Raw genomic sequence first — 14,399 nt, 5'->3', positions numbered from 1 at the left:
AACCTCAGCCCTGCACGACGCTGTAAGGCGTGAACTCTGCAAGCTGCCACCTACCAGCTCTAGGAAAGTGTTCCTGTGGACTTGTACTAGGATCTTACTCTTGGGCTCCCACGCACCTTCTGATTAATGACTGGTTTGGTTTATCTAAAGCCCACCTTTATGTGGGGTCAGGGGTTTATCTCAGCAGGCACAAGTGCAGGGTCATGAGTTCCATCCTCAGTAAAAAAAAAAAAAAAAAAAGCACCCCTTACATGGGGCTACATGAGCTTTCCTAATTTATTGTGGAAGATGTAAATCTCAAAACGCTCGAAGTAGAAGCTTCTCCGTATTCATTTTATGAGATGAAAAAAAGGAAATTACCAGATAAAAATAAAAGTTTTACATGTGTTTCTCAAGCCATCCTTAGCATCCAAGGGTCTGTTACCACTGCCCTTTTGTTTTTCTGATGTTGGAGGAGTGGGGGTCAGTGTAGTTTAACTGTGAGGTTACATGCAAATAGTATTACACTTTGTGGCAATCTGCACAATTGAAAATTTTGTACCTTTAACAACATTGAGGGTAAATTTACATGTAAGAAATTGCAGTTAGCAATTCATGTATTAACCATCAACATTTCTATATATCATTGAAATCAATCATGTGGCACCTGTATTTTATTTGACTTCTTCCAAACAGTATAATTATTTTAATATTCATCAGTTTTGCATTAGTTTGTTGCAAAAGCAAAAGTGCTGAACACTTACATTGATATACAGGGTATTGCAAATCTTCAAATAAAGCAGCTGTTGTGTGCGAGTCATTGGAGGGACAGATGCTTTCATTTCTCTTGGATTAATGCCTATTAGCAGATGACTAGGTGGTTAAATTGTATGTGAGCGAGAAACTGCCAGATTGGCCAACTGTGGCGGCACACACCTGTAACCCCAGCACTGAGGAGACTAAGGCAGGACAATCATGAAAGCCTAGTCTGGATTACATAATGAGACTCAGTCTCAGAGAAACAAAAAAGACCAAGAGATGGAGGGAGGGGGAAGAAAAGGGAAGGAAGGCAAGGGAGAAAGGTGAAGGGAGGGGAGGAAAAGCAAGGGGTAAAAAGAATTAAGATACCAACTCCTTCAGTGTACCATGAATGTAATCATCATGTGCCACAAATGTGTACTAATAAGTTTCTAAAAAGAAAACCAACCAAGAACTAAAATACTATCATTGACAAAACAAAAAAAGTAACCGTCACACCTGCCATAGGTCTATTAATAAGTACTAATTAATAATACCACTAATTAATTAATATGCACTAATTTATAATACCACCCGCAGTTTAAGAGTTCTAGTTGTTCCATATTTTTACTATCACTTGATCTATTTTTAGGCTTAAATATGTATGCACGATAGGATCTCTTTGGGGGCTTTTTTTTTTTTTTCTTACAGGATGTCACTATGTTGCTCAGGCTTGTCTCAAACCCCTAAACTGAAGCATCCCTCCCACCTCGGTCTTGGTGCCGAGACAATAGGCACAGACCAAACTTTCTTTGCAGTGTTCTAAAGACTAAAAATATTGAGCGTCTTTTATGTGTTTATTACCCACATACTTATTGGGTGAAGTATCTATGCAAACCTTTTCCTGTGCTTAACTGGATAGTTTTCTCATTCTGGACTTTTGATACTTCTTTCTATACTATGAATATAACTTCCGATTTGCAAATATTTTCTCCCAGATAAGGCTGTCTGCATTCTCTAATAGAGTATTTTAAAGACCAAAGGTTCAGGGACTGGAGTTGTAACTTGGTGACAGAGCACATTTGGCATGACCTAGGCCTACCTTCAATCCTCAGCACTAAAAAAAAAAAAAAAAAAGACATAGAAGGGAGCAGCAAACGTTCTTAATCATGATGAAGTCCAACTTATCAGTTTGGTCTTATGGATCACACTTTTGTATTGTATTTGACAAACCTTTAGCAAACCAGTTCATGGAGGTTTTCCTGTATTTCCTTTTGGATTTATATAGTTTTAGTGCTTATCTGTAATACTTTCTAGCTACTGTTTATAAGATGCAAAATGCGAAGCCAGATGTGGTGGCACATCCTTTTAATTCCAGCACACAGGAGGCTGAGACAGGAGGATTTGTGTGAGTTCAAGGCCAGCCTGTGCATAGTGAGTTCAAACCCACCTGAACTATGCAGCAAGATCCTGTCTCAAAAAAAATGCAAAACATTAATTAAAATGTATATGGACATCCAATTTTTCCAATGTAATTTGTTGAAAATATTTTTCTACTGAATCAATCTTTACACCATTATCAAAGAACAGTTGAATAGATATGTGCAGGTCTCTGAATTCTCTGTCCTATTACACTGATTTCTTTACACTATTATCACTGTTAATTTATAAGTCTTGAAGACAGATACTGTAAACTACATACCACCACTATTCTTTTTCAAAGCTTTTACTTCACAGTTCCAGGTAAATTGTAGTCAATTTAATGTGTAAACACACCAAAAAATCCTGCTAAGATTTGATTATAATGTTGAATCCACACATCAATTTGAGAGTTTACATCTTACTGGTAGTTAAGTCTTCTTATCCATGAACACAGTACATATTCCTCCATTTATTTAGTTCCTTTATTTCCCTGAGCAAAGTTGTAAACATTTAAAGTTTTATAATCTTTTTTGTGTAACATCACTAAAGAGTTCCATTATTTAATGCTACTCTAAATGGTATTTCTTCTTAATTTCAATTTCTGGTTGTTTTGTTGCGGTATGTAGAAGTAAAATTTTTGCATATTGATCATATTTATTGCATCCTTGCAAACTCATTGTTTATAGTGATAGGCTTCTTGTAGACTTAAAACTATCTACATAGGTATCAGTATATGCAATTAAAGTCTTTTACTTCCACCTTTTCAATTTGGATATCTTTTTATCTTGCTTAATGCAATGGCTAAAACTTCTAGTATGATGTTGAATGGGCATGCTGAGAGTGCCATTAAGTATGATAGTACTTATGGGTTTATTGGCTACCCTTTAATAGACTGAAGTTACCATTTTTATTTTGCTTAGAACTTTTATAACTGTACACTAAATCTCTGCAAATACTTCTTTTACATCTATTGAAATGTTCATGTGGTTTTTGGTCTTATAATGAATTATATCAACTAATTTTCAAATGTTAAACAAACCTTGCATTCCTAGGATAAAACTTTTTTAAAACTTGATGGAGTATCTTTTTTCTATATTCTTGAATTAGATTTTAAAAGTATTCACAACTTCTGCAAATATGCTTAAAGGCATAGTGGTTGAAATTTTCTTTTAGTCTCTTTGGTTTTGACATCAGAGTAATGCTGGACACAGAATAAGTTTTTATAATTCCCAACTTCAATTTTCTGAAAATATTTGTACAGAATGGCATTCCTTGTTCCTTAAATAGTCGATAAAATTCTCAGTGCAGCTATGTGGGCCCAGATTTTAATTAAAAATTCAATTTCTTTTTTTTTTACATGGTTGTTTTAATAGTTTGAACTATTTTTTTTTTAATTTTATTTAAGGAGAAAAGAAAAAAAAGCAGAGAAAGGGTACAAGTTATACAAATTTGCAGAAAAAAAAAGAACAGTAGGATATCACTAGTTAATGGATTACATATTGTCATCTTAGAAATAATTGTTCAAGTCACAAAATTAAAGCTTGTAAAGTGGACATTCCAACAGTGAGACTGCAAACAGTTCTGTTCAATGATCCAATAAAACTCTGTGATATCATATTCTATCTTATACACTTAAATATACATGCAGTTATATAGTTTAGAGCACTTTCTTTTCCTCTCTTTTGTACAATGACTATTACACATTTTGGGTTTCATTGCTCTCACTAAAAATTCAATTTCTTTAATAGATATGTGCCTAATCAAGTTATCTTATTGAGTGAGTTTAGTATTCATATCTGTATTATGAATTATTTAAAGTTCTCATTTTTCTGAAACCTCGTCATCTCCACACGTAGGCTGAGTGCACCTCACCCAACATGCCCAGCAATCAGGTCTACCAATGTAGTAAGATGGTCTCTATAACAAGTTCCCTTTCTTTCCCTCCCCTGTGACCTAATGATATGTAAAAGCCCCACTGAAATACTCCTGTGCCTTCTGTTTGTGTATTCTGACACCTCATAAGAGCATCTGTATGTGAGTCTGTGTTGATCTGGGTTATCTAAAGGAACAGAACCAATAGAATATAAATGTCATATAAGAAGGAATTTATTAGATTGGCTTAGAGGTTCAAAGGATGGATAGTTCCACAACTGTCATCTACACAATGAACAGAGAACCCAGTAGCTGTTCAGTTTAAGGTGGAATCCTCAGAACAAGACGGACCAATGAACACAACCCTCATCAAGCCTGAAGCTCCTGTACCAGGGAAGTAGTTCTGCGGCATGAGACCTGCTTAGCAAGCACAGGGTCTTGAGTTCGACCCCAGTACCAAAAGTAAACAAACAAAAAAAGCTGAATCCCTGCAAGCTTCCAGAAGAGTTGCTGATGTAAGTCCATCCACTTTGAAAGGCTGAAGAAGCTAGATTAGCTTTCCCAGGTAACAGTAGCAGCAAGAAACTCACCTGCTCAAGCAGAATCAAGTTTGTAAGAACTAGCTGGTTTCGTCCTGCTTTAGCTTCATCAGGCGACTATTGTTTTGGGTACCACCCATATTCAGGGCAGGTTTTCTGTCCTCAAATTGCTGGCCCACAGCCAGCCATCTCTGGGAACACCCTCACAGACACACCCTGATACACAAGAAGTGTGCTTTATTAATCATCCAGGAATCTTTCAGTCCTATCAAGTTGACAATCAAGATTAATCATGATAGTCTTTACTTTCTCTGAGCTCCCCACCTGTTTCACTGAGCCTGCCCCCTACCATTACCCACTTCCCTGCATAGCACCATGTGACAGACTATGCCTCCCTTTTCTAGGACATACAGCATAGTAAATCTTTTTAATTTCATCTACCTCTCTGAAATGTATGTGACCATATCAGAATGACCCTTAAGATCCCAGAAGAGGGATTTATTTCTTCATTTACAATGCAATGTTTTTCAAGGAATTTGTCCCTTTCATCTATGCTAGCAAAATAATTGGCATAAAATTATAAGTTCCCTAGCATCCTAATACCTGTAGAGTCTATAGTGATGTTACCACTCTCATTTCTAACAGTGATAATGTTGTGCTTTTTCTTTCTCACTAATCAGTCAGGCGACAGGTTTGTCAATTTTATTGGTTTCAAAACCAGAGCATACATTTTATTGATTTTCTGTGTTGTTTTCTACTTATTTCAATTCATGCCAATTTTTTTCTTATTCCTTGTTTCCTACATAACTTTCACTTTTATTTACTCTTCTTTTTCTTTTTTTATTTTAAAAAAAAGATTAAGATAAAAGAGGACATAACAACCAGGTCAGAACGGAACAATTTAAGCAAGATAGTATTTCACCACAAGACAACCCAACATAACAGCATAACAGAGACACCATAGTGTCTCTTTCCTTGAAATACTTGAGTATAACTTCATGTATTATAGAATCAAACACAACATGACAGTGTAAAACCATTCAAGAGAATGAAAGTATTACAGGGTATTCAGAACCAACTAATAGAAAACAATGGTTTCTATATTATCTCCTTATCTATAAAAAATTGTTTATACTATCACATATAATCCAATAATATACAACATAATCAAATTGATAAAGACAGAAGAACAAAAGCTTGGTGGGACTTCAAAATAAGATGATATTAAATCAGCACTAGCTATTACAATGTCTTGCTTTCTTCAAAATAGCTGTTCATACCATCACTGACAATAAAATCAAACAACCCAGAATAAAACCATTCCAATTAATGAATAAAAATATTACAAAGCTTCACAGCAATATAATGGGGAATCATGATTACCACATACTTTTATCTACTCTTACCATTTCTTATACTAGGGAAACTATTTGGTATTTATACATGTGAGTTTGATTTATTTTGCTTATTAGTATGGTCTCAAGCTGTGCCCATTTATTTATGAATATCTCAATGTGATCATTTTTTATAGCTGAGTAGTACTCTATTGTATAAAAATATCACAACTTTTTTATCCATTCCTCAATTGATGGACACTTGGGTTAGCCAAGGAATCTTTCAGTCCTATCAAGTTGACAATCAAGATTAAACACAATAGTCTTTACTTTCTCTGAGCTATCACAAATTGTGCTGCTATAAACACGGGTGCACATGTATCACTGTGGTATGATGTTTTCAGTTCTTCTAGGAATATGCCTAGAAGTAGAACAGCTGGAACAAATGAGACTTCCAATCCCAGCTTTTTGAGAAATCTCCAGACTGACCTCCACAATGGTTACACCAGTCTACACTCCCACCAACAGTGCAAGAGAGTTCCTTTTTCCCCGCAGCCTCTCCAGCATTTGTTGCTGATAGTTTTCTTGATTCTGGCCATTCTTTCTGGAGTGAGATGGAATCTCAGTGTGGCTTTAATTTGCATTTCTCTAATGACTAATAATGATGAACGTTTTTTCATGTATTTATTTGCCATTTGTATTTCTTCATCTGAGAATTGTGTATTTATCTCAGAAGCCCATTTTTGGATTGGATCTTTGAATTTTGGGGGTCTGAGTTTTTTTTTAATTCTTTATATGTTTTAAACAGAAGTCCTTTGTCTGAGGGACAGTTCACTAAGATTGTTTCCTAGTTTGTAGGTTTTCTTTTCACTATGCTAGAGATTTCTTTTGATGTGCAGAAACTTTTTAATAAGATGTGATCCCAATTGTTGATTCTGGGAAGTATTTCCCATGCGGTTTGATTCCTATTCATGAATTCTCTATCTACCCCTATGTCTTCAAGGTTTTTCCCAATTTGTCTTCCGATAGATTAAGTGTTTCTGTTTTAATATTCAAATCTTTGATCCATTTAGATTTTCATTTATTACATGGTGATAGGCATGGGTCTAGTTTTAGTTTTCAGCATATGGAGAGCCAGTTTTTCCAACACCATTTATTAAAGAAACTGTCATTCTTCCAGTGAACATGTTTGGCCCCTTTATCAAACATAAGGTGGTTGAGTGTGTTGGTAGTTGTGGTTGTATCTTCTAATCTATTCTATTAATCTTCAGCTCTGTTTTTATTCTAGTACCATGTTGATTTTACTATAGTGGCTTTGAGGTATAACCTCAAGTCAGACATTGTGATGTCTCCTGCCTTGCCTTTGCAGCTTAGAATTGTCTTTGCCTTTCTAGGTCTCTTCTGGTTCCAGATGAATTTTAGGAGTGATTTCTCTAGATCTATGAGGTATATTGATGGTATTTTTATTGGGATTGCATTGAATCTGTATTCTCCCAGTTTTGGGAGAATGGCCATTTTCACAATATTTAATTTTTCCTATCCATGAGCAAAGGATGTTTTTCCATTTTCTGAGATCCTTTTCAATTTCTTTTTTCAATGTATTATAATTTTCCCAATATAGATCTTTCACTTCTTTCATGAGAATAATTGCTAAATATTTCATTTTTTGATTGCCAGTGTGAAGGGTGTGGCTTCTCTTATTTCTCTCTCTGTGATTTTGCTGTTACTGTATAGAAATGCTATTGATTTTTGAGTATTGATTTTGTATCCAGCTACACTGCTGAATTTATTTATTATATATAGCAGTCTTTCAATGGAGTTGTAGGGGTCTTCTATGTAGAGTATCATGTTATCCACAAATAATGATAATTTAACTTCTTCTTTTCCTGTCTTTACCCCTTTTATTTCACCCTCCTGCCTAATTGCTCTGGCTAGTATTTCCAGTTCTATATTAAATAGGAGCAGTGATAAGGGACATCCTTGTCTTGTGCGTGACTTTAAGGGAAAGGCCTTCAGTTTTTGGCCTTCTAGTATTATACTGGCTGTTGGTTTGTCATAGATGGCTTTATTATATTGAGGTAAAGAACTCCTATTCCAATTTTCTGTAAGGTTCTTACCATGAATGAACGTTGGACTTTATCAAAAGCTTTGTTTGCATCTATAGAAATGATCATGTGATTTTTACTCAGCTTTATTGATATGATTGATTCCATTTATTGATTTACGTATGCTGAACCATCCCTGCATGCCTGGGATAAATCCCACTTGGTCATGGTGTATAATCTTCTTGATGATTTGCTGCATCCTATTTGCCAATATTTTATTGAGGATTTTTGCATCTGTGTTCATTAGGGAGATTGGCCTGTAGTTCTTTTTAGTTGGATCTTTCTCAGGTTTTGGTACTAGAGTGTTTGATTCCAGGAATGATTCAGGAAGGATTGCTTCCCTTTCAATTTCACTGAAGAGTTTGAGGACTGTCATCATTAAGTCTTCTTTGTACTTCTTGTAGAATTCCACAGTGAATCCATCTGGGCCTGGGCTTTTCTTTGTAGGTAAAGACTTAATTACATTGTCAATTTCATTAATAGAAATTGTGTTATTCAGCAGTTTTACATCTTCTTGACCTAGCTTTGGTACTTCATATGTTTCTAGGAATCTGTCAATCTCTTCTGTATTATCAAACCTATGAGAGTAGAGGTTTTCGAAATAGGTGTTGATCATCTTCTGTATTTCTACAGAGTCTGTAGTGATTTCGCCTTTTTCATTCCTTGTTGCATGAATTTGAACTTTTTCTTCCCTTTTATTGTAAATTTTTTAAATTTTATTTTGAAAGTGGTAAAATACAACAGAACAAGACAGAATAAAGCCAACTAAGATCATACAGTGAAATTGGTACAGAATTTCACAGCAGGTTACCGGGATAACAGTAATAGGTATCACAGTATGTTTCATTATTTTTATAATAGTTGTTATTTCAATCATGTATATCAAAATGAGATGAAATACAGAACATTTTAGAACTTATCAAAACCAGAATATTGAATAGAGCAGTACCATTAATCAGAATAGAGCAAAACAGTAATAAAAATATTTGCCTTCAAAGAGATGGTAGAAGGAAGTCCCCCTTATTTGCTATGGTCAACCTCCCAGGAGACCCTTAGATTTCTAGTTGCAATTTGCTAACGGGGAGGACAGGAGCAGTGGGGAAGGGGAAGTGGAATGTTTGACTCTAGGCCGTGCATCAGTAGGTTCACTATTGCTTAGCAGGGAGGCAGGCTGGTTGTTTGGTTTCACAGCATCCTAAATTTCAACATAGCGTGGATCTCAGGAACTGCTGGTGGTTCCCCTGGAAGGGCTGCAGTCTGCCACACCACCACCCCTTATCAGGGAGGGGAGGTGCTTGCTTGGCTTCCTAGTGTCCTAAGTTCCAACATGGCATGGATCTCAGGAGCTGCTGGTGGTTGTCCCCCTAGAAGGACCACAGTCTGCCACACCGCCACCACTTACCAGGGAGGAGAGGTGCGTGCTTGGCTTCCCAGTGTCCTAAATTCCTACATGGTGTGGATCTCAGAAGCTGCTGGTGGTTCTCCCCCTGCAAGGGTCGCAGTCTGCCACACCACCACCGCTTACCACAGAGGGGAAGTGCGTGCTTGGCTTCCCAGTGTCCTAAGTTCCAACATAGCATGGATCTCCCAGAGCTGCCGGTGGTTCTCCCCCAGCAAGGGCGGCAGTCTGCCACACTGCCACCGCTTACCAGGGAGGGGTTGTGCTTGCTTCTTTCTTCCCTTTTTTTAATGACGTTGGATAGGGGCTTATCAATTTTATTTATTCTTTCAAAGAATCAATTCTTTGATTCATTGATTCTTTGGATTGTTTTCTTAGTCTCTATTGCATTAATTTCTGCTCTGATTTTTATAATTTCCTCCCTTCTTTTGGCTTTGGACTTGACTTGTTCTTCTTTTTCTAGATGTTTGAAGTGTAGCATCAGATTATTTATTTGTATTCGTTCTGTTTTCCCAATGTGGGAACTCAGTGCAATAAATTTTCCTCTGAGGACAGCTTTCATTGAATCCCACAGATTCTGGTAAGTTGTATTTTCATTTGCTTGTAGACATTGTTTAATTTCTTTAATTTCCCCTGTGACCCACTGATTACTCAAGAGTGTGTTATTCAGTTTCCATGTGTTTGTGGGAATTTTGCAGTATTTTTTATCATTAATTTCTAGTTTCATGGTGCTATGATCCGATAACATGCATGGGATAATTTCAACTCTTCTGCATTTATTTAAATATGTTCTGTGGGCTAGTATATGGTCTATTTTAGAGAATGTCCCATGTACTGCTGAGAAGAATGTGTATTCTCATGTTGTTGGATAGAACACTCTGTATATATCTATCAAGTCCATTTGTTCACAGGTATGATTCAGTTCTGTTATTTTTTTATTTTGTCTGGTTGGTCTGTCTCTTGGTGTCAATGGTGTGTTAAGGTCACCTGTTATAATTGTGTTACTGATAATTTGGTTTTTCATTTCTATTAATACTTGCTTTATATAACTGAGTGCTCTAGAATTTGGTGCATATACATTTAAGATTGTTAAATCTTCCTCTTGAAGTTTTCCCCTAACCAGTATGTAATGACCTTCTTTATCCCTTCTGATCATTCTTGGTTTGAAGTTCACATTGTCTACAAACAGAATAGCTGCCCCTGCTTTTTGGGGGGTTTCTTGTTGCATGAAGTATTGTTTTCCATCCTTTGACTTTCAGTCTGTGAGTATCCTTTTGGGTTAGATGGATTTCTTGTAAACAGCATATGGTTGGATGTTGTTTCTTGATCCATTCTGCCAGTCTGTTACATTTAATTGGTGAATTAATACCATTTACATTAATGGTTATAATTGTTATATATTGGTTTATTGTTAACATGTTATCTTTCTGCTGTTGCATCTTTATCTTTCTGTTCTGTTTAATTATCTTCTTTGCTTAGTGGTTTTTTCCTAAGTGTATCTAAACTGTCTTTCAATATTTTTTGCAGGGTTGGCATGGTGATCATGAAGTTCTTCAGCTGTTCTTTGTCATGGAAGCATCTTATTTCTCCATCAATTTTGAAGGACAGTTTTACAGAGTACATCGGTCTATGTTGGAAATCATTTTCCTTTAGGGTCTGAAATACTTCACTCCATGCTCTTCTTGACTTATTGTTTGTGCTGAAAAGTCTGCTATGATTCTGATTGGTTTTCCTTTATAGGTGATCTGTCTTTTCTCTCTGACAGCTTTTAATATTCTATTCTTATGTTGGATTTCTGGGATGGTGATTATTATATGTCTGGGTGTAGTTTTAATTTGGTTGTGGCTATTTGGAATTCTACATGCTTCACTGATCCTGATGTCAGTTTCCATTCTCATGTTTGGGAAATTTTCAGCTATTACTTCTCTAAATATCCTCTTGACATCCTTTATGTTGCCCCTTCTTTTTTATTTATCCCTATCAACCTTATGTTGTTTTTCTTTGCATCATCTTGCAGCTGTTGAATTGTTATTTCCTGATTCCTTGTGTTTTTTGTTTGTTTGTTTGTTTGTTTTGTTTTGTTGTCTTTTTCCTTTTTATCGGTACTGGGGATCGAACTCACAACTGCCTGCTTGCAAGGCAGGCGCTTATGCCGCTGAGCTAAACCTCCAGCCCCAATTCCTTGTTATTTTTAAAACATCTTTCCTTTCCTGTTCACTAGCCGCAATCTTGTCTTCGAGGTCTGAAATTCTAACTTCACTTTCATTCAGGTGGTTTTTAGAACTTTCAATGGAATTTTTGATTTCCTATATATCTCTTTGCATCTGCTTCATGTATTCAGTTTGTTTCTTATATTGTTCACCCAGGGATTCTATCTTTTTGTTCAGTTCCTCCCATTTTTTAACTGTGTCTTCTTTAGCTATGTTCAGTATCTCTTTCATTTCTTTTATCACTTCTTCTTTTACCTGGGAGATTATTTCTAATTTGAATTCCTTTAAAGCTTCCTGCAGTTGCTTCTTTATTTCAGTTGCTATTACTTCAGATATTTCTGGAGTATGGCATATGTTTTCTTCTATGTACATAGCTCCTAAGGTTTCTTGGGATGGGCTGGAGGCTTGAGATTGTATTTTGGTCTTTCGTTTTGTTATCTTCTTAAATTTCTGTGTTTCAAGTATTATTCCAAGGCTTCCCCTGGGCATGTTGGAAGTCCTCTTCTATGCTCTCAGCTCCTGGGAGTCTGGCCACCCAGTTCCCCAGATTGAGAGAGGGTCACTGGTAGTGGGGCAGGCAGTCCCAAGCCCTGCTGAGCTGCTTCAGTGTGGCAGGAAGCCATGAAATTCCCTGGCTGGCTTCCCTGGCTGGCAGGAGCAATGATCTTAAACTCCCTCCCGGGGCTCGGGATGATGCAGGGACACTCACACCAGGCCATCCAGTCTCCAGGAGGACTTATGTTATTATCTATGTGATCAGTCTTACTAAATGTTCCATGTGGACTAAATAACATATAAGTAGTTATTGGCTTGAATGTTCTATAAATACCAATTAGATCAAGTTGATTAATTATGCTGTTCAACAGCTCTACTCCTTACTGATGTCATACTATGTGATCCATTGGTCAAGAGAGAGCCTAGGTCAATAACACTATCTTGTATATCTGAGAAGCCCTGGGACAAAAAGTAAAGGCTTTAAGGATGGGTCCAAGGGTTCTATGAGCTTTAAACTACTATATTTGTACTCATATGTATATACAGAGACTATACAAAGTGGAGTTAGAACTGTTTTACCCACTGTGAGCTAGACTGGCCAAGTCTGAACTTGTCACTGAATTTCCATAAAATCTGATATAAATCTGGCATGACAGTATATACCGGCAGCCCCAGCTACTTCTGTAAGGAGGCTAATGTGGGAGGATTGGGCCCTGAAGTTCAAAACTAACCTGAGCAATATAGCAAGAGCTTTGGCTAAAACAAATCTCAACACACACACACACATGTGCGCGCGCGCGCACACACGCGCGCGCACAAACACTTTACTCTAACCAGTGGACCACAGTGGTATTTTTGATCCTTTGGAATCTTTGTCAGGGAAGACTTAGCATCTGTACCTGAAAAGTCTGAGTATTTCTCTTAATCCCCTGCATAGTTACCCTTGTAACTGAAGGTAAATGACTGCCCCTGTAAGAAAGGATCAAGGGACACTTATCAAATATAACTGAGGATATTCCTAAAAGAATCAAGGCTGCCCGTTTCATTTTGAGTACAGATCTGATATGTCTTGGATCTAGATACCAGGTGAAGACCACCTGGCTTACCATGTCAGCCTTCTAGGGTTTGAGATATGAGGTAACAGTAGTCACACAACTCAACTATCTTAATCAGCTCTCTTTTTATCTTGTACCTTGGAACATTATAAATTTAAATTTGTCCCACATGCTTTGGTGCCCAGTGAGTTAGTCATGGAGCTCTGATAGTTAAGTTCCACAACTTGTCCTTCAAGCTTTCTACATCCCAGGTTATGTCCACTGACACCACAGAACCCAGTATTAATGGCAAAATTTTGTATTAATTCTTCTGTCAGTGCCAACTTCTCAAAGTTTCTAATATTCTCTCAACCATTATGTCTGATTACCTTAGTTGTAAGTATTATCTGGATCCTCCCAGGGAAAATTCTAGCTCCTCTAGTTTCAAATGACAAATCCATTCTACTATTCTCACTACCCTGAGCTTTCTGAACCATTCTTCAATATTATGCCAAGTAATTTCTGGTACATCCACGATATCTTCAATACACCACCCTTGAAGTCTGTTAGGACCAACTCCAGACATCTGTGCCAGAGCACTACATCATGTATCATGAGTACATGCTCTCATATCACTATTACCTATCAAGCTTTCTATTCTTCCCTCACCTACTTGTTGATCTAACACCCTCAAAAGCTACTCCCAGACGTATTTCCTGGGTTCTAGCCAATACACTTTGACCACACTCTGCAGTTCATTCAAAGTACAACTTGACCTCCAAAAGATGGAGTATATTTCCCTTTGGAATATGCTGAGACCGGAACCTAGTAGAGAGTTTGGAGTCAATGGGAGTATCAGGGGTGGGTCTTGAGGAGGTCAGGTGTCACTTCACACTGCAACTGTCTTGGATAAAGTCTTTGCAAGATGCCAACACCAAAGCAGGCTGCTCTCCACTTGTACAGTCCTGCATAGTACTGTTTCCACCAGCCTTCGGGAAAACCTAAGGCTTCAGAATTCTCAGGTTTTCCAAAACAAATGTCCCTACCCTGTCATTGAGAGTTCCATTCTTTTCCTGTCAGCATGCTGACTTTGTTGAGGGTGACTACTGAAGCTGTCTGTGTTTTCAATTTCCTTCGCAGCCTTGCTACACTTACTACTAAATGTGGATCTGATCGTCAATACAATCTACTCTGTATTGTCAGATGAAATTTTTCCTTACATCATGCTATTGAAGGACTATGGCTTTCAAAGCATGCCTGGCATTAAGTGGT

Source organism: Cavia porcellus, unplaced genomic scaffold (genome assembly GCF_034190915.1).
Source record: "Cavia porcellus strain 051 isolate PalLab524CR breed Dunkin Hartley unplaced genomic scaffold, mCavPor4.1 scaffold_2, whole genome shotgun sequence".
Classification (NCBI taxonomy): domain Eukaryota; kingdom Metazoa; phylum Chordata; class Mammalia; order Rodentia; family Caviidae; genus Cavia; species Cavia porcellus.
The sequence above is the reverse complement of the archived record's forward strand: the minus strand, read 5'-3'. Positions refer to the sequence as shown.